Source organism: Pipistrellus kuhlii, unplaced genomic scaffold (assembly GCF_014108245.1).
Source record: "Pipistrellus kuhlii isolate mPipKuh1 unplaced genomic scaffold, mPipKuh1.p scaffold_m20_p_33, whole genome shotgun sequence".
Lineage (NCBI taxonomy): Eukaryota > Metazoa > Chordata > Mammalia > Chiroptera > Vespertilionidae > Pipistrellus > Pipistrellus kuhlii.
In genome coordinates this window covers 1,109,161-1,130,188 of record NW_023425533.1, presented here as the reverse complement: position 1 = coordinate 1,130,188, position 21,028 = coordinate 1,109,161, and the positions used below count along the sequence as shown (strand labels likewise).

Genomic DNA, 21,028 nt, shown 5'->3' with positions numbered 1-21,028 from the left:
CAAAAGAGATGAAATAACAGCAGACCCCACAGAAATACAAAGAATCATTTAAAAAAAAATACTATGAGCAACTCTACTCCAACAATCTGGTCAACCTAGAATGGACATATTCCTAGAAAAATAGGATCTTCAAAAACTCAACCAGGAGGAATCCAAAAATCAGAATAGCCCTATTCTATGGAGGAAATTGAAGCATTAATCAACAAATTTCCAACAAACAAAAGCCCAGTACCAGAGGGCTTTACAGGGGAGCTTTATCAAACTTTCAAAGAAGAAATAAAACCTATTTTCTACTGACTATTCCAAAAATTCAATAGGAAGGAGCACTTCCAAGCTCTTTCAATGAAGCCAGCATTACCCTAATCCCAACACCAGATAAAGACAATAAAAGAAAGAGAATTATAGGCAAATATCCCTCATGAACATAGATGCCAAAATCCTCAACAAAATTCTAGCAAATCAAGACTCTGATAGAATACTTTGTCCAGGTCATGGGGATGCCAAGACTGCCTAGTCTGCCCTCGCTGACCATGCTGTCTCAGGTGGTGTTTTCTGCAGCCGCCCCAGGGTCTCTTTGCTGAAGAATGCCACCCTCCTTGGTCCAGGGGTATTGCAAGCAACAAGGATCTTTCACACTGGGCAGCCAAGTCTTGCCCCTGTACTACCTCTTCCTGAATATGGAGGAAAAGTTTGTCTTGGACTGATCCCTGAGGAATTCTTTTAGTTTCCTCACCCTAAAATCAGTGTAACAGGATCCTATGTGCTCAGAACTGGACTTATCTTATATTTTCTATCCAAAGAAATATATGTGGTTAATCCAGACACCATCTCTGCTGTATCAACAATAGGGTTGCTTCTCTATGTCATTAAAAATATGGTGCCTCTATTGGGGAATTTGCTGATAAACTCTATCAGCAACAAATTGCCCAACTAGAAGAAGTGAAACAGGCTACCATCAAAGGCGGTAATTGATCTGGAAAAGTCCCAGCAGGCACTGGTTAAAAAGCACCATTACCTTTTTTATGTCCATAGGAATAACATTGCTATGGCTTTGGAGGTTACTTACCAGGAATGCCTGCATAGAGTATAAAGGATGTCAATAATCACGTGTACTATCTATCATATCTCTGTGCAGAATATAATGTGTCGAAAGGAACAAGTGAGTGGAGAAGCATGTGGTACAGAGCATCTCTGCACAGCAGGAAAAGGAGACAATTGCCAAGTGCATTTCAGATCTAACGCTGCTTGCAAAGAAGGCTCAAGCACAGCCAGATATGTAAATGCATCTATTCTAATTGAGACAGCTAGAAACAAGAGTGAGAACTGGAAACTAGGCTGTGACAAAAGCTTTCTGTATCACCATCTGCTGGAGTTCCAGTTTACCCTACTTAAAAATGAAAAGCATTAGTTTCATCTAGTGAGAGAATTAAAACAATCTATTGGCTAGTGAGATGTTTATTGTCCTTCTTACTCTGCATTTTGAGTTCTATGATCACTTTTGAATAAGAAGTTTCCTTTACTATAATTTGGTACCTGACTACAGACTACCAAGTTATTATTTAAGTTTGTAATTAATGCTACCATTTTACAATAAAATGACAGTTGAAAAAAGGTTTTTTTCAAATTGTGGAATCTTCTGAAATACTGTTTCAACATTTGCCATATGGATAAAAATTAAAGATGTCATTGAAATGAAAAAAAAATTCTGGCAAATAAAATCCAGCATTATGTTAAAAAGATAATCCACCATGACCAAGTGGGATTTATTCCAGGGTTGCAAGAATGGTACAATATCCACAAATCAATAAATGTGATACACCATATAAACAAACAGAGACTTCAAAAAAAAACCATATATAATCATATCTGTTGGTGCAGAAATAGCATTTGACAAAATCCAAAACCCTTTCTTAATAAAAGCTTTCAGCAAGGTGGGAATAGAAGGATCATATAAACATAATGAAAGGCACATATGACAAACCCACAGCCAACATCATACTCAATGGACAAAAACTAAAACCATTTCCCCTAAGTACAGGAACAAGACAAGGATGCCCACTCTTACCACTCCTGTTTGACATAGTATTGGAAGTACTAGTCATTGTGATAAGACAATAAGAAGAAATAAAAGGCATCCAAATTGGAAAAGAAGAAGCATAACTGTCCTGATTCTCATATAACATGATATTGTACATAGAAAAAACACAAAGACTCCCTCAAATCACTACTAAACTAAATAAATGAATTTGGCAATGTAGCAGGATACAAAATTAACACCCAGAATTTCTGCAACAATCTTGAGAAAGAAGAACAAATTTGGAGGGATCTCAAATGCTAGATATCAAGCTGTATTGCAAAGCTACTATACTTGAAACTGCCTGATACTGGCACAAGAACAGACACATAAATCAATAGAACAAAAAAGAGATCCAAGAAATCAACCCAAGCCATTATGCTCAATTAATATTTGAAAAAGGAGGCAAGAACATACAATGGAGTAAAGATACTCTCCTCAATAAATGGTGTTGGGAAAACTGGACAGATACTTGCAGATAAAATAAAACTAGATCACCAACTTACACTATACAGAAAAATAAAATCAAAGTGGATAAAGGACTTAAATGTAAGATGAGAAACCATAAAAATCTTAGAAGAAGCCATAGGTAGCAAAATAGCAGATAATTGTCATAGCAATATATTTAACGATTCAGCTCTAGGGCAATGGAAACTAAGGAGAAAATAGACAAATGAGACTCCATCAAAATAAAAAGCTTCTGCACAGCAAAAGAAACCATGAACAAAACAATAATAAAACCCACTGCATGGGAGAACATATTTGCCAATGTTATCTCTGACAAGTGTTTAATCTCCAACATTTACAGGAAACTCATACAACTTAACAAAAAAATAAAATAAAATAAAATAAAATAAAATAAAATAAACTATCAGAAAATGGGCAAAGGACCTAAATAGAATCTTTTCAAAAGAGGACATTCAGAAAGCCAAAAGACATATGAAAAAATGCTCAAAGTCACTAATCATCTGAGAGATGCAAATCAAAACAACAATGAGGTAACACCTCATACCTGTCAGAATGGCTAGCATCAACAAGTCAACAAACACCAACTGCTGGAGACAATGTGGAGAAAAAGAACCCTCCTTCATTGCTAGTGGGAATGCAGACTGGTGCAGCCACTGTGGGAAACAGTATGGTGTTTCCTCAAAAATTTAAAAATGAAACTGCCATTTGACCCAGTAATACAACTTCTAGGAATTTATCTCAAGAAAACAGAAACACCAATCAGAAAGGATATATGCACCTCTATGTTCATAGCAGCACAATTTATAATAGCTAAGATTTGGAAATATGCCCATCGGTAGATGAATGAGTTAGAAAACTATGGCACATCTACACAACAGAATACTACGCTGCTATAAAAAAGAAGGAATTCTTACCATTTGCAGCAGCATGGATGGAACAGAAGAGCATTACACTAAGTGAAATAAGCCAGTCAGTGAAAGAAAAATACCACATGATCTTAATCATTTATAAATAATAAGGACCATTATGAACATGAACAAAAATTATGAACATGAACAGAGGCAGAGAAGCATTGAACAGATGGACAAACTGCAGTGGAAAGGCTGGGGAGTTTTGAGGAAGGAAGAGTAATAGATCAACCAAAGGACTTGTATGCATGCACATAAGAATAACCAATGAACACAAGACACTGGGGGACAGTGAGGGCATTTGCTGGGGATGGGAGAGGCCAGGGGAAGGTCAACGGGGGGAGAGGGGGAAGGAGACATATGTACTACTATTTGCAATAATTTAAACAATAAAATATTTTTTTAAATGTGGTATATCTGTACAATAGAATACTATACTGCAGTAAGAAAAGAAAAAAAAAAGAAGGAATTTTTACCATTTGCAACAGCGTGGATGGAACTGGAGAGCATTATGCTAAGTGAAATAAGCCAGTCGGAGAAAGATAAATATTACATGATCTCACTTATTTGTGGAATATAATGAACAACATAAACTGATGAACAAAAACAGATCCAGAAACAGAGAAGCATTGATCAGACCGTCATACCTCAGGGGGAAGGTAGGGGATGGTGGGGATAAGGGGGAGAGATAAACCAAAGGACTTCTATGCATGCATATAAGTCTAACCAATGGACACAGACACCAGGGGGATGAGTGCATGAGTAGGGAGGTGGGAAAGGGCAATGGGGGAGGTAGGACACATATGTAATACCTTAATCAATAAAAAAAAAATTTTTTTTAAAGGAATCAGAATTATTAAAAAAAAAAACAAAAAAAAAAAACTGTGGGACATTTATCCATGGAATACTATGCAGCAGTAAAAAAGAAAGATCTTTAACCCTCTGAGAGAGCATGGTGGGGCAGGGAGACTATTACGGTAAGCGAAATAAGTCATTCAGAGAAATACAAGTAACACATGATCTCACTCATGTGGAATTTAATAAACAAAATAAACTAATGAACAAAATGAATATAGAGACATAGAAGCATGTAAAAGATTGTCAAATCTCAAAGGGAAGGTGGGGGAAGGTGGTTGGGTTGGAAGAGCTCAACCAAAGAATTTGTATTCATATATACCTAACCTATGGACACAGGCATAAGGCTTTGTTCAGGGTCAGGCTAAAAGGGGTCAATGGCGAAAAATGGGCACACATGTAATACTTTCAACGATAAAGATTTAAAAAAAAAATAAACAGATATATGGATACATGGAAGCGACTGACAGGAGTCAGTGGGAAAGGGTGTGGTGGGAAGACTGGAGGAAAGCACAAAAAGTGAAGGGAGCAGCTAAAGCATATATATTCATAACCCATAGAAACAGAAAACAGTGTGGTAATGGCCAGAGGCAGAAGGGGTGAGGGATGGGTGAATGGGATCAAAGGGGGGTGGGATATGGGGACATGTGTAATAGTGTCAACAATAATCTAAAAAAGGCAGAGAGAGATTAAGAGATTTGAGAGTTATTTTCATACTATATATTTGTTTTATACATACAGAGTAGTGCTTAATAAATATTCTGAATGAATAAATTGTACTGTGAAGTGCATAGCACACATATTGAGCTATTGTATTTGTTGAATGAATGAAAAGCTAAACAAATGGATAAACAAACAGCATATGCTGTTTAGTCTCATAACTAGTCTGAGAATAGATTGGCAGTTGAAAACACATAAAAAGATAATTAATGAAGACCACAATGGAAACGTAACCTACTAGACTTTGAAAAGCCCATCAGTGCTGTCTGTATTACCAAATCATTCCAAGAGAAATTTACATAAGCAAATAAATAGATATATAAATTAAATAAAGTTTGAGGACCATTCCTTTGATTTTCTAAATAATATTGAAAATATCTAAATAATATTTTTATAAATATTTACATGTATTCAAAGCCAATATTAGCTCAAAATATTATTCCCTCCCAAAATACAGTCATTCTTGCTATTTACTCCCCATAACAATCAAGACTGCTTAAAATGAGATAACACCTCACAACTGTTAGAATGGTTATTATCAGCAAGGCAAGTAACAAGTGTTGGAGAGGTCATGGAAAAAATGGAACACTTATTCATTACTGGTGGGAATGTAAACTGGTACAGCTATTATGAAAAACAATAGAAAGAGTCACCATATTACCCAGCTACCCCTTTTTGGGGTATCTACATACAAAAAATGTAAGCATATTTATTGAAAAATATATATTCACCTCTCTGTTCACTGAAGCATTATTCATAGAGACCAAGACATGGAAACAACCAGTATGTCCTTCAATAGATGATTGGATAAAGGAGTTGAAGTACACATATACAATGGAATACTACTCAGTAATAAGAAAAGATAGAATATTGCCATTTGCATCAACATGGATGGACCTTGAGAATATCATTCTAAGCAAAATTTCAGACACAAAAAGTTAACCATATGATTTCACTCATACATGGAATATGAAACTGAAAGCAACAAATGAACAAATAACAAGCAAAACTCATAGACACAGACATCATTATGGTGGTTACTAAGGGAAGAGTTTTGGGGGTAGTAAAGGATAAAGGAGTCAAGTATATGGTGAAAAAAGATTATCTGACTTTGGATGGTGGGCATACAATGCAATATACAAATCATGTATCATAGAAAAGTGTACTTGGAACCCATATAATCTTATTAACCAATGTCACCCCAATAAATTTAATAAAAAGAAGAAAGAAAACTACTTAAAATGTATTTAGCAGTTATTTCCCCTTCCATGTTTAATTTTCAGTATCTCACACTCTCCTGTCTCCTGATCCAATCTTCAGCCACTAATCCCTCTGTGTACAGCAAATCCATTCATTCATTCAGCCTCCCACATTCTGGTTATCATCATAGAGTATTCCCCCCAACCCAGGAACTTGCCCTAAGATTATATTACTTTGCTATATACCTGCCAGTAGGCATAAATGAAGTCAAAGCTGTGTTTTCTTTGTGCATAGGTTGGATTCCTTTGCTTTGTAACTCTCAATCTCTGTCATCAACCATCAAAAAAATATGTGCCCTGTTGAGCACACTATAATCCTTACAGATGATGAATTAGAATGTTGTATACTTAAGACTTATAGATATTATTAACCAATGTTACATCAATAAAAATAATTATTTTAAAAATTTAAAACAAAACCATGTGCACTGGTTATAAAGATGCAGCAGACAATTTATTTCATCACTGGGAGATGAGGAGGGAAACACTTTCTACTGAAAGGAAGTCTATAATGTTGTCTGTATATGGAAGATTGCACATACTGTGTTGCCTAAGATTTTCTTTTGCCCACTATTTTCAAGCTCAGTGAAGCAAGCAGTAAGGATTATTTTGTGTCTTAGGATAAAGAAAAGCTCAGACGCTATTAAGTTTCCATAAGGCACAGAGAAGTACAAAATGACCATAGAAACTCTCTTACAGACCTAGAATATTATGCTGTGTGACCAAAAAGCACTTGAAGTTTCTCTGAATTAACGATAGTTTTTAAAAAAATTTTAAGAGGTAATTATTCCTATATAAGTCAAAATGTTTACTTTTGGTTCTACTGTGGTTTTCAATCAGAGAGAGTAAACTGAGTTTCAAAAGTATTCCTTGTGGAAGTCAGAGGAAAAAGCATGAGAGATCTCCTTGGGTTTTCTCCCTGAAATTTTAGCAAGTTAACCAATATAATTCAACAAAGAATTCCCTGCTCAATACAGAAGCATGCCTAAGAGACCCGTGCATTGAGACATCTAAAGGTGGGAAACCTGGAATAAATGGGGAGAGAAGGGAGGAAAGCACAGGTGGCCCACAGATGCAGCCTTGGAGCTGGGTGTGTGTGGCTCAGCCTGGAGAGAAGAGGAAGCAGGCACTTCCTTTGGTTGGGAGGAACAAAGCATTGCAGGGGGCAGTCCAGCAGGGCAAGCGGCAAGCTGAGTGAATAGTGACCAAACCAGCAGAGGCCTGACAGAGCAGGAAGTTCTGCCATGTGGCTCTACACTGTTGGGCCGGGTGGTGGTATTTCAGACAAGGAAAGAAACCACAGAGCCCTGCTGCTACTTGAACTCCAAAAACATGCCTCCCATTGTCCTTAGAGTAGGGTCAAGGAGCATATTGTCTGTTAACCAAGAGCTACTGTAGTTGAACCCTGTTTCCTACAATGATTGATCCCCAGGTGGAGTGCATGGGGGGAGGGAACCTCACAGAGATCAAGGGTTGGCATTATGGTGAGGGGAAAAAGTACATGGAGATGGAAAAACATACTACTAAAGCATTACTGGGTCAAAGAAGAAATAAGAAGGTAGATTAAAATAGAGAGAGAGACAAGTCAAAATGACAATACAACATATCAAAACTTCTGGGATGCAGTGTTAGAATAAGGGAAAAATTTAAATTATTACAAGCCTATCTTGAGAAACGAGAGAGAAATTCCAAGTAAACAACCTAACATCACATCTTAAAGGACTAGAGAAAGAAGAACAAATGCAACCCAAAGTCAGCAGAGAAAAGGCAATAATAAAAATTAGAGCAAAATTAAATGAAAGAGAGTACAAAAAGATTATACAAAAATAATAAAAGAAACAGCTGGAGTTTTGAAAAGATTAATAAAATTGTCAACCCCTTGGCTAAATTCATTAAGGAAAAAATGGAAAAGACCCATATAAACAAAATCAGAAATAAGAGAAGAGAAATCACCACAGGCATCACAGATATACAAAGGATAACACTAGAACATTATGAAAGACTATATTCCACCAAATTCAATAACCTAGAGGAAATGGATAAGTTCTTAGAAATATATAACCTTCCTACACCAAATCATGAAGAATTGGAAAATCTAAATAGACTGATCAGCAATGAAGATATTGAAAAAGATATAAAAATCTCCCCAAAAATAAAAGTTCAGGACCAGATGGCTTCACCAGTGAATTTTACCAAATGTTCAAAGATTTAAAACTTATCCTTCTCAAACCCTTTCAAACACTTGAAGAAGAGGTAACAAATCCTAGTATGTTCTATAAGGCCAATACAACTCTGATACGAAACCCTGGCAAAAACTACGGACCAATATCTCTAATGAACATAGATGCAAAAATCCTAAACAAAATACTAGCAAATGGAATACAACATTATATTTAAAAAAATCATTTCAGAGGCACAAGGATGAGTCAGCACATGCAAATCAATCAATATAATATTAATAAAAGAAAGGTAAAAATCATATGATCTTATAAATAGATACAGAAAAAGCATTTGATAAGATACAACATCTATTTATGATTAAAACACTCAATAGAATAAGAATAGAAAGAAAGTACCTCAACATAACAATGGCCATATATGATAAACCCTCAGCTAATATCATACTCAAAGTTGATAAGCTGAAAGTCTTTACTCTAATATCAGTAACAAGACAAGGATGTCCACTCTCATCACTAGAGGCCCGGTGCATGAAATTCATTTATGGGGTTGGGGTTGCCTCAGCCAGCCTGCACTATCTCTAATCCAGGAACCCTCAGGGATATCCAACTGCCAGTTTAGGCCCAATCCCTCTCACAATCCTACACCAATGGCTTCTAATTGTTCACCTGCCTGGTCGCGCCTAACTGCCTCATCCTGTGGGCCTAATTGCCCCTCACTGCCTCTGCGTGCCAGCCTGATCACATCAACTGCCCCCCTCTGCCAGCCTGGCCACCCCTAACTGCCCCCCTGCCAGCCTGGTTGCCCCCAACTGCTCCCTTGCCAGCATGGTCACCCCTCTCTGCCCTCCCTGCCAGCCTGATTGCCCGCAACTGCCCACCCTACTGGTCTGGTCACTTCCAACTGCCCCCCTGCCGGCCTGGTCACCCCCAATATCCCCTCCCCTGGCCTAGTCACTCCCAACTGCCTCCCTGCCATCCTGGTCACCTCACAAAGCCTGCTGTTAAGTCGTTTGGTCATCACTCACTAATCCCCCCTGCCAGTCTTTATCACCCCACACAGCCTGCTGTTTGGTCGTCCATCCAGTCACTTCACTCATGATGGCCCCTGGCTTTTTATATATTAGGATACTGCCAGAAGTCCTAGCCAAAACAATAAGGCAAGAGAAAGAAATACAAGGCATACTAATAGGGAAGGAAGAAGTAAAACTCTCACTTTTTGCAGATGACATGATTCTGCATATAGGAAACCATAGACACTCCACCAAAAACTATTAGAAACAGTAAACAAATACAGTAAAGTTACAAGATACAAAAATCAATGTTCAAAAATCTATTGTCATTCTGTTTACTAACAATAAAACTTCAGAAAAAGAAATGCAAAAACTATATTTTGCAATTAAAAAAAAAAAAGAATAAAATATGTAGGAACAAACTTAACAAAGAATGTGAAAGACCTATATACTGAAAATTACAAAGAAGTATTTTAAAAAGATTTTTTAAAAAATGAAATGGAAAAGTGTCCCATGTTCATGGATTAGAAAAATCAACATAGTTAAAATGGCCATGTTTCCCAAAGCAACAGATAGATTTAATGCAATCCCCATCAAAGTCCCAATGTCATTTTTTAAAGAAAAAGAATGTGAAATCATCAGATTTGTATTGAACCATGAAAGACTCTAAATAGCCAAAGCAATCCTGAGAAAAAAGATCAAAGTTGGAGGTATCACACTATCTGAATTAAAATTATGTTACTGAGCTACAATAATCAAAACAGCATGAAATTTGCCAAGAAAGAGATACAGATAAATGGAACAGAATAGAGAACCAAGCTATAAAACCACATGTATATGGACAGATAATTTTTGGAAAAGGAACCAGAAACACACAATGGAGTAAGGACAGTTTCTTCAATTAATGGTGCTGGGGAAACTGGAAAGCCACATGCAAATGAATAAACTTAGATTATAGTTTGTCCCCATGTACAATAATTATATTTAAAATGGATCAAAAACCTAAATATAAAACAAGAAGCAATAAGTTGCATAGAAGAAAATGCAGGTACCTTAGTTGTAGAAAATATCTTATGAACTTGGCCCTAAAGGCAAGGGAAGTGAAAGCAACAATAAATGATGGGACTATATCAAACTAAAAAACTTCTGCACAGCAAAATAAACTGATATCAAAATAAAGAGTCAGCAAACCAGATGGGAAATGATATTTGCAAACAGTAGCTCCAACAAAGGTTTAGTTTCCAAAATATATAAAGAATTAATATAAGTCAACACCAAACAAACAACCTAATCAAAATGTAGGCAGATGGTCTAAAAATACATCTCTCCCAAGAAGACATACAAATAGCCAATAGGTATATGAAAAGATGTTCAACCTCACTGGCAATCAGGGAAATGTAAATCAAAACTACAATGAGATACCACGCCACACCTGTTAGAGTGGCCATTATCATCAAGACAAGGGTTGAAGAAGTTGTGGGAAAAAGGAACCCTCATTCCCTGCTGTTGGAAATGTAGACTGGTACAAGGACTATGAAAAGCAATCTGGTGATTCCTCAAAAAATTAAGAATGGAACCCAGCTGATGTGGTTCACTGGTTTAGGGTCAACTTATGAATCAGGAGGTCATGTCCAATTCCCAGTTGTGGCACATGCCAGGTTGCTGGCTTGATCCCAGTGGGGGGCATGCAGGAAGCAGCCAATCAATGATTATCATTATTGATGTTTCTGTCTCTTTCTTTCTCTTTCTTTTCCTCTCTGAAATCAATAAAAGTACACTTTATAAAAATAAGAATGGAGCTACCAAATGACCCATCAATCCCTCTCCTGGGTATATAATTAAAAAACTCAAAATCATATATTTGTAAAGATATAGCGCCTTTGTTCATTACAGCATTGTTCATTGTGGGCAAGACATGGAAACAACCAAAGTGTCCCATGATAGAGGACTGGTTAAAGAAGATATGGTACATATACACAATGGAATACTACTCATCCATGAGGATGAAATACTGCCATTTGCAACAACATGGATGGACCTTGAGAATAGTATGCCAAGTGAAATGAGTCAAAAAAAGATAAAAACTATATGATTTTACATATATGTGGGATATAAAACTGAAAGGAGTCATAAAATAAGGTGACTGAAGGAGATTAGATTTTGGGTGGTGAGCACAGGGTGCAATATACAGATCTTGTAACATTAAACCACACCTGAAACCTATGTGATCATGTGGATCAATGTCTCTCCAATAAATTTAATTTTAAAAAATAAAAGTGTTTCTTAAACATCATCTCTCTAAACCAATTTAAATTACATTTTATGGAAATAATAAAAATGTAATAAAAAAATGAAGGAAGGAAGGAAGGAAGGAAGGAAGGAAGGAAGGAAGGAAGGAAGGAAGGAAGGAAGGAAGTCTTAAACCTAAATTAGAAGAGGCAGGAACAAAGTCCAAAGTGAAGAAGTGGCCTCAAAGACTGAACATAGAGCAAACTAAACTTGAAAAATGTATTACTGTATATTAAAGAACATTGAAAACAGGCAATCAATGTACTAAACACAGCCCCTAAAATTGAGTGTAAATACACACACACAACTTACTGAATTTCAAGATCAATTAAATCCTCCCATAAACCATTTCAGCTACTATTCAACTTTTTAATCTGGTCAGAAGCAGAATTCTAAACAGAAAGTAAGTAGTTTTTCTATATTTATGTAAAACATAAGCAGAATAACTGGCCTCATTTAAACTTGTATATTCCAAGCAGGTCAGCTGGATTCAGACCAGACACTTAGAATTGGCATTGAAATGTTTTAAAGTCACTTTTTTAATTCAATTGCTATTGGCTCGTTCCCTACTTGCCTTTGAAATCTAAAAATGAATTGTCCTGTCAGATTATACAGCCATATCAATAGGAGTTGTCCCCCTCCCCATGCTTCATGGATTATCCATGGCCATGGATCAAAGGTTTTCCTTGGGGATTAGAAACAGCTAAGCATCAATAATACAGGGTAAAATGTCAGCTGCACCTTCTGACATGGTGAACAGTTAACCTAAATATGTGCCTTTGGGATGTCAACCAAAATCTGAAAGCACTGAAGGAATTGACTTACTATTAAAAACATCAACTATGATTGCTTTTGGACTATGAACTGGAACTATCCTAGACAAACTGAGGCTCATATTCACAGTGTTATTAAATAGACACCGAGTGCCTACTATGACCTAATCTAGTATTACTATGAAATTTCAAATTAAAAAAAAAATTGAGATTCTTGATCTTGAGGCATTTACAACTGGCCAATGAGACAAAATTAAGTTGCATTTATACAAACACACACAACATGTAGTTAAGTGAAAGACTGCCTATGAGGACTCATACTTTCTTTATTTTAGGCCACTAAAACCTCCAGCAGTTATTTATTTCAAAATACATCCCAAATGGAAGGTCAGTGAAAGCCCTGAGGAAATAGCAGCAACTACTTCCAAATGCTTATAAAGCAAGAAAAATGTTTTCTAAAAATTAGTTGACCCTTCTTTGGACCTATTGAACAAACTGAACATGATTCCCCCTACCAAGATTATACTGGCAATAAACATATTTTGCAGTCATCAAACTCAAGAATGTTGTTTCAGGTTTTAATCAAACAAAACTATCATTAATTGCTTGGTCTCCTCATCCACCCAGAATATGACTTTGTGCCTATAATTTAATTCAGATATCTGTATTTAGTGATAGAGAGAAAGGGAAAACTCTGTACATAATGAGAAAATTACCTCTTACTGTTTCTTACCAATCAACTCTGTGGATCAAAAGATTTGAACAGTGTCATGAATTACAGGTTAACAGAAATCTCACTACTTATATGTCATATCTATATTAATGAAAGCCTAGGTCCTCGTGCCCTCATGCACTGCATGATGTCACCACAAAGATGGCCACCACAAAGAGGGGCACCACAAAGAGGGCCACCATAACATAACCACACACGCAGCGAAGGCGGGCCCCGTTGGCCACTCAGTGCAGTGAGGCCTGGGGGTCCCACTGCTCTGCACAGCCCAGAGGAGGCTGGTCACAGCATTTCCACCACCTTGCGTGGAGGAAATGGGTTGTGGAAAGGAAGGGCAGTTGTGAGTGATCAGATCAACAGGGGAGCAGTTAGGGAGCGATCAGGCTGGCAGCAGAAGCTATTAAGGGCCATTAGGCAGGCAGGCGAGCAGTTAAGAGCCAGCGGTTCCAGATTGTGAGAGGGATGTCTGACTGCCAGTGTAGGCCCAATCCCCAGATTGGAGAGGGTGCATGCCGAGCTGAGAAGCACACCCCCCACACACACACACAAATTTCATACACCAGGCCTCTAGTTTCATATGAGTGATTTTTTTTTACTGTATTGAATTTCAAAATTGATACTCTTAGCTACAGTACTTGACAGTTACTCTCATAACTGAATAATTTAGTCATCAGTTTATTGTCATTTTGCTGAAACAATAAAAATAAAAGGTTCCTCTTGATTTTGTTTCTTGGTTCCTGGTTGACATCTCATGTAAATCCATTGTCATCACAATCTGAAGCATTTATAAATCCTACAAATAAAAATTTATAGATATTATTGCAAATGAATGGGGAGGCTAGAAACAGTAGATTCACCACATATCCTGCTATACATTCCCTTTAACTAAAATAGTTAAATAATTAGACAGCTAAAGAAGGTAGTTTTTTATTTAAAAAATGAAGAGAGTATTAATCCAAATATATTCATCAGACTGTATAATAAATGAATAAATGCATTCCATAAAATGTAAGTCTAAACTGAATTTTGTAAATTGAATAATTTCTCCATAGGTTTATTAGAAATTATTTGTTTCCATTCTAAACTTTACAGTACTTCGGCCTATATTTCTCATACCTTCACTTTCTATTAATTTTATATTTGTAAATAGATATTAAAATGTACTAGGGGAACTCAAATTTAAAGAAAATCCATGCAAAAAATTTCCATTGAAGTGAACACTAGTAATGTGATCACATATACCATTAATAATCTATATAGTAAGTTTGGGTCTTATTACAATGACTTTTGTAAAACGTAGCTCATATATGTATGTGAGATATATATAAGCACCTTCCAATGCAGTAAAGTCCACCTTTGGTCACATTGCTATCAAAGCAGGAGAAATGATCTTTTTTTGCAAGCCTGCTTTCTAAAGAGTTATACACAAGGGCACTCAACTGGACACTATAGTTTAATAATCCTAGATGTGCAGATGTCTATATTAACACAAGGTTTGAAAGAGAAGCATATGGTTAGAAAACCCTTACTGAGATTCACCAACAATTTCTAAAGGTAGAAAAGCAAGTAGTTTTATGTATAGGTGAATTTCACCATATAATAAAGCATGATTGAATATTTTATGTAAAAAAATTATTGTTATATTTAGATTAAATAAAACCAAAATCAATTAAAAGTAGAGTTGAGTTTCCTTGATAATTAATTGACTAGATTTAGAGCAGTAACTCTAAATCAAGCAGGGGAAGAAAAGGAAGAAGAAAGAAAGGGACAGAGGAGGTAAGATGGCGGAAGAATAGATGGGCGGATTCTGAGCCCTCTCCCGAAGCAGAAAGAGAGAGCAACTGAGGGTCTTGTGCTGTGAGTGTTTATTAGCAAGCTGGGAGACAGCGAACACCAGAAGAAACTGCTGGGGGGCTGCTGACAGAGGTACCCCTCACAGGGAAGCACCAACGCTGGCTACGTCCCTGCCCAGAGCTACCTACCGGCTTGGACGGGAAACCTCGCCATCTTGAGAGGAAGATAGGATCCTGTCAGAGGCCTGAATATCCACAGCCGCAGCGACCACCAAGCATCTGTGACCCCCAGAACGCTGATCCCAGACTGCACAAACACCTGGCTGCACTGGAGTGCACCACTGCTCAGTGAAAAGGTCAGATTTCGTGGGGAGAGGGTGGAGAGTGCTTGCCGCGAAGACAAAAGCCTGCGCGCACAGAGTGCACAGAAGCTGGAGGACAAGGGCGGTGATTACAAGTAGAAGCCCCAGCTGTTGGGCGGTTGTCACCCGTGAAAGTGGACAGGGCTCCTAACAGGGGAGATATCTAAAGAGGAACACATTTGGATCTGCCTCAGAGGGATATCAGAGAGTTTCAGGAGATTGCAGTTGCTTGGACCTGCCCCCTCCCCCCCTCCATAGTTCCTGCTTCAGAGAGGACGAAAAAAAAAAAAAAAAAAAAAAAGCTGGAGAGGCTCTAGAGCAGGGGTGTCGAACTCAATCAGAGAAGGGGCCAAAATCTAAAATCCAGCCTAAATCGCGGGCCGAATGGTTTACTGAACAGTCATAAACTGACAATGTTAACCAGAAATGTGAATTTAAAATGAGTGGAACAATCTTTTCCTTAACAGTGCTGTTAACCAACTCACATGCTATCAAGCAAAACAGTAATATTGGTATCAAGCAAAACAGTAATATTGGAATGTACCTAAAATGCTCATTGTTTTGTTATCTGGCTAGATGTCTGACACCGTTTTCCCCGGATCAATGAGTCAATGTTCGGTTTTATTTCTTGGGCTGTAGCAACCCGCAAAACAGCATGGAGGTTGTCATCGGTAATGCGTGATCTGTGCTTGTTTTTGTTCAGATTCATTATTGAAAACATCTGTTTACAAAGATAGGTGCTCCCGAACATGGATAGAATACGGGCAGCATGAAGTCGGAGCTCTGGCATTGAGTCAGGGGGCAGTAGAGGGTAGAAGTCCTCAATTTCAACATCCTGAAACCTTGATTTCAGGCCACTGTCAGACTGAAGCTCGATTATCTCCATCTGAAGGTGATGGGGCACATTGTTGACATCAACTGTAAAAGGATTGGCAAAGATGTCAAAGCCTGAGTGCTATGTTCTAAAGTCAGAGAAGCGCCGCTCAAATTCACTTAGTAAACGGCTAACTTTGGTAGCCAGCCGACTGCAAGGAAAAGTACCAGAAATAGTGGTTGAGATACTCAAACAAAGGGGAAAGTGGGCAAGATTGTCCTGTTCCAGTTGGGACTTCCATAGTTGAAGTTTACGCTGGAATGCTGTGATCATGTCAGACATCTTCGTGATGACTTGTTTGCATCCCTGCAGCTTCAGATTCAGTTGGGCGAGATGCTCGCATATGTCACACATCATAGCAAAATCACATAGCCAGGCGGGATCCGACAGTTCAGGCAAGGGCTTTCCTTTACTTTCCATGAAAAGAGCAATTTGTTCTCTGAGCTCAAAAAATCTTTTGAGGACTGCGCTCTTGCTCAGCCATCTTACTTCTGTGTGGTATGGCACGTCTCCATGCTCTGCACCCACCTCCTGTAATAACTGCTGGAACTGGCGATGATTCAGGCCACGTGCCCGTATAAAGTTAATAGTTTTAATGACTGTGGTCATTATGTCATTCATGTCCAGAACTTTTCCACACATAGCCTCTTGGTGGATAATGCAATGATAAGTAATCAAGGGTGTGTGGCAGTGTCTTTTTTGCATTCTTTCCTTCATTAGTCCAACCACGCCTTTCTTTTCTCCGCACATTGAAGGTGCGCCATCGGTAGTTAGCCCCACCAACTTTTCCCAGGGTAATTTAAAATTTTTTATAGATTTCTCCACAGCCTCAAATATATCTCTACCAGTCGTCGTCCCATGCATGGCAGCTACATCCAAAAGTTCCTCAGTGACAGAGAGGTCGGTCTTTGTAGCACGTATAAAGATGGACAGCTGCGCTGTATCAGTGTTGTCTGTGCTTTCATCGATAGCAAGTGAAAAAGCAAGATAACTGCATGCCTGTTCGGCCAGCTGTGATGATAGATTTCCTGAGAGTTCTTGAACTCTATCTGCAATGGTGTTTCTTGACAAACTGACATTTTGAAAACTCTGTATCTGGTCTGGGCATACTTGCTCACACACTTTTAGCATGCATTGCTTCAAAAAGGCACCCTCTGAAAAACACCTTGAAGTACAGGCAATTTCTTCAGCCACTATAAAGCTTGCTTTCACTGCAGCATCATTTTTCGCTGTAGCCTTTGTAAACATTTGCTGCTGTGATTGTAGTTTGCCTTTTAGTTCTTTAACAATTTTATGCTTTTCTTCCAAAGTATATTTGCCATACTTAACATTATGTTTGGTGTCAAAATGACGACGTATATTGTACTCTTTCATCACCAACACTGTCTCATAACACAAAATACACACTGGTTTGCCCTCTCTAAGCACAAACATGTATTCATTTTCCCATTTGTCATTAAATTGTCTGCCTTCACCGTCAACTTTTCTTTTCCTGGACATTTTGGGATCAATATTGGCAGTAAAAGATGTAGTTTATTGGAAATCTGCGTTAGAAGGAAAAAGTTGAAAACTGCACGGGGATAGCTTGATTTGGCAGATGGAGTGGAGAAAAAAAAAGTCAGTCAATAAATGCCTGGCTGGGTACAGATAGCAGATTCTGTTGCGATTTTTATGCCTGTACTGTATGCCAGGAACTGGCAGCTTCTGCTGTGTATTTTTTATGCCCGCACACACACTCTCTCCTCTGCTCTGCCACCCGCACAACCACATCGGATGCCGGACTATAGGTCACGCCTCCTGAATCTCACATGACTTGTTATCTATGCGCATGCGTAATAGATAGCAAGTACAGCGGCCAGCAAGGCGGCCGGCGAGATCACAAGCCTCCTATGTCACCGCACGTCATTGTGATGGAAAGCAGTGGAGTGCAGAGATGACAGCGCGGTGCGGGCCACATTGCAAGGCCTGGCGGGCCAAATTTGGCCCACAGGCCTTGTGTTTGACATGTGTGCTCTAGAGTCTGGGAAGTCAACCTAGAAACACTGCCCCCAGAGGCTAATCCACAAATTGACTCTAGTGTAATAAAAACAAAGCAAAACCTGCCTAAAAATCAGGACTGGATCATAACAATAGAGGAAGCGAATGACCTTCATTACTGCAAATTTTATGTAAATTTTTGAAAATTTTTTTTTTTAATTTTTAAATTTTTGTTTTCATTATTTGCAACGTTTACTAAGAAACTATTTTTTTTCTTTTTCCTCACTTGATTTTATCTTTATAATTATTACATTGTATATGTAATCAACATTATTACTACTACTAATTTACCTTTTTACATCTTATTTTCTTTTGTTTATTTTTATTATTTTTACTTCATTTGATTATATATATATATATATATATATATATATATATATATATATATATATTTCTTTATTTATTTATTTCAGGATTACTGTTCTACAGTTTTTATCTATCTTTCCTTCTCCAACGCTTTATTCTATCTCAACCCTACCTTTATGCCTTCACCTTCTTTAAGGTCTTTTCCTTTGGTACCCAGTTTATCTTAACCCTTTCCTGCTCTAGATTTTCCCAATTCCTTCTGTCTACCCCCTCCTAAAATTTCACCCTACTTGTATATATCTAATTTCCAACTACCTGCTCCAAACCCATTCACACCTCCCTCGCAGTTGTCCTAAAAACAAAACAAAACAAAACAAAAAACGGTCTTTCTCTCTAACTCTTTGAAGTTGTATGTTGAACGTTAACTATACTGAAGTTGTATGCTTTTTGTTATAAGATTGATTTGCCTATGCTTTTTGTTTGATTGTATGTCTTTGTTATTCTGGGTTCTAGTCAACACAACCACCCTTATTGGTGGTTATTAATATCGCAAACACATTTCTATTCAGTGCCTTGTGTGTTGTACCTGGTTGTGTTGTATTTTGTGCATTTAAATCAAAGCAGGAGAGAGAGAACTACACAACCAGACATCCTAGATCATGGGGAGACCAAAAAACACCCCGCATATGAAAGAAAAGCAGGCTTCACAAGAAAAGGAAGTAAACGAGATAGAGGCAAGCAACCTACCAGAGCAAGAATTCAGAGTAATGATCATAAGATGGCTAAAAAGAATGGAAGACAAATTTGACAATATGAGTAAGAACCAAGATGAAATGAAGAAAAACCAAGAAGAAATGAAAAATGACATTGCTACTGTAAAGAACTCAATAGAAAGCATCAAGAGTAGATTAGAAAAGCAGAGGACCGCATCAGCGAGCTAGAAGACAAGATGGAAAAAAATACCCAATTAGAACAACTTCTGGAAAAAAAAAAAACACACACAAAAAAAAAACCAGGAGGAAAGTCTAAGGGAACTTTTGGACAATACAAAACAAAACAATATTAGAATAATAGGGGTTCCAGAAGGAAAGGGAATTGAGGACGACATGGAAAACGTTTTTCAAGAAATAATGACAGAAAATTTCCTGAGATAGAGAAGAAAAGACCCACACAAATCCAAGATGCTCGCAGAGTCCCAAGCAAAATGAACCCCAGAAAAACAACCCCTAGGCACATTATAATTAAGCTGGTAAACACCAATGACAAAAAAAAGAATTTTAAAAGCAGCCAGAGAGAGACAGAAAGTTACATATAACGGAACCCCCATCAGACTAGCAACTGATTTCTCCACAGAAACTTATCAGGCCAGAAGGGAATGGGATGAAATATACAAAGTCATGCAAAGGAAGGGTCTGAATCCAAGAATACTATACCCAGCAAGGCTATCAATTAAAAGTGAAGGTGAAATCAGGAGCTTCACAGACAAAAACAGACTAAAGGAATTTATCTCAACCAAACTAGCAATGCAAAAAATGCTAAAGGGTCTACTGTAAAATTAAAGAAATAGAAAGCAAAGAAGGAACACAGGGGTATAGAATAAAAATGGCGTCAAATAAGTATCCATCAATAATAACTTTAAATGTAAATGGACTAAATGCTCCAATCAAAAGACATAGGGTGTCAGATTGGATACAAAAACAAGACCCATATATCTGTTGTCCACAAGAAACCCACCTCAGAAAGAAAGATGTACACAGACTGAGGGTGAAGGGATGGAAAAAGCTTTTCCAGGCGAATGGAAATGAAAAAAAAAAGCTGGGGTAGCAATACTTATATCTGACAAATTAGATCTCAGAGTGAAGGACATAACAAGAGATAATGAAGGCCACTTCATAATACTAAAGGGAGCAATTCAACAAGAAGAAATAACCCTGGTAAATATATGTGCACCCAACACGGGAGCACCCCAATATATAAAAAATTAGCTGGAGGACATTAAGGGAGAGATTAATAGCAATACAATTATAGTAGGAGATTTTAATACCCCACTATCACCCTTTGACAAATCATCTAAACAAAAAATCAGCAAAGAAATATCAATCCTAAATGACTCGCTAGACCAGATGGAATTAATCGACATCTTCAGAACATTCCACCCCAAAGCCACAGAATATACATTCTTCTCCAGCGCACATAGGACATTCTCAAAGATAGACCACATTTTGGGACATAGGCAAAGTCTCTTCAAATTCAAGAAGATAGAAATCATATCAAGCATCTTCTCAGATCATAGTGGCATAAAACTGGAAATTAACTACAATGAAAAAAATCCAAAGAAATCAAACACATGGAGAGTAAACAGCATGCTATTAAACAAAGACTGGGTTACC

General features: G+C 37.6%; 1 protein-coding gene and 1 pseudogene across 1 annotated transcript in view; one reads left to right on the top strand and one right to left on the bottom strand.

The window, feature by feature from the left end:
- The window catches only part of IL1RAPL2 (interleukin 1 receptor accessory protein like 2), a 1,438,686-nt gene that overhangs the window by 1,344,976 nt on the left and 72,682 nt on the right, over window positions 1-21,028 (bottom strand). The window lies entirely within an intron of this gene.
- Window positions 470-1,450, top strand: LOC118731908 (annotated as a pseudogene).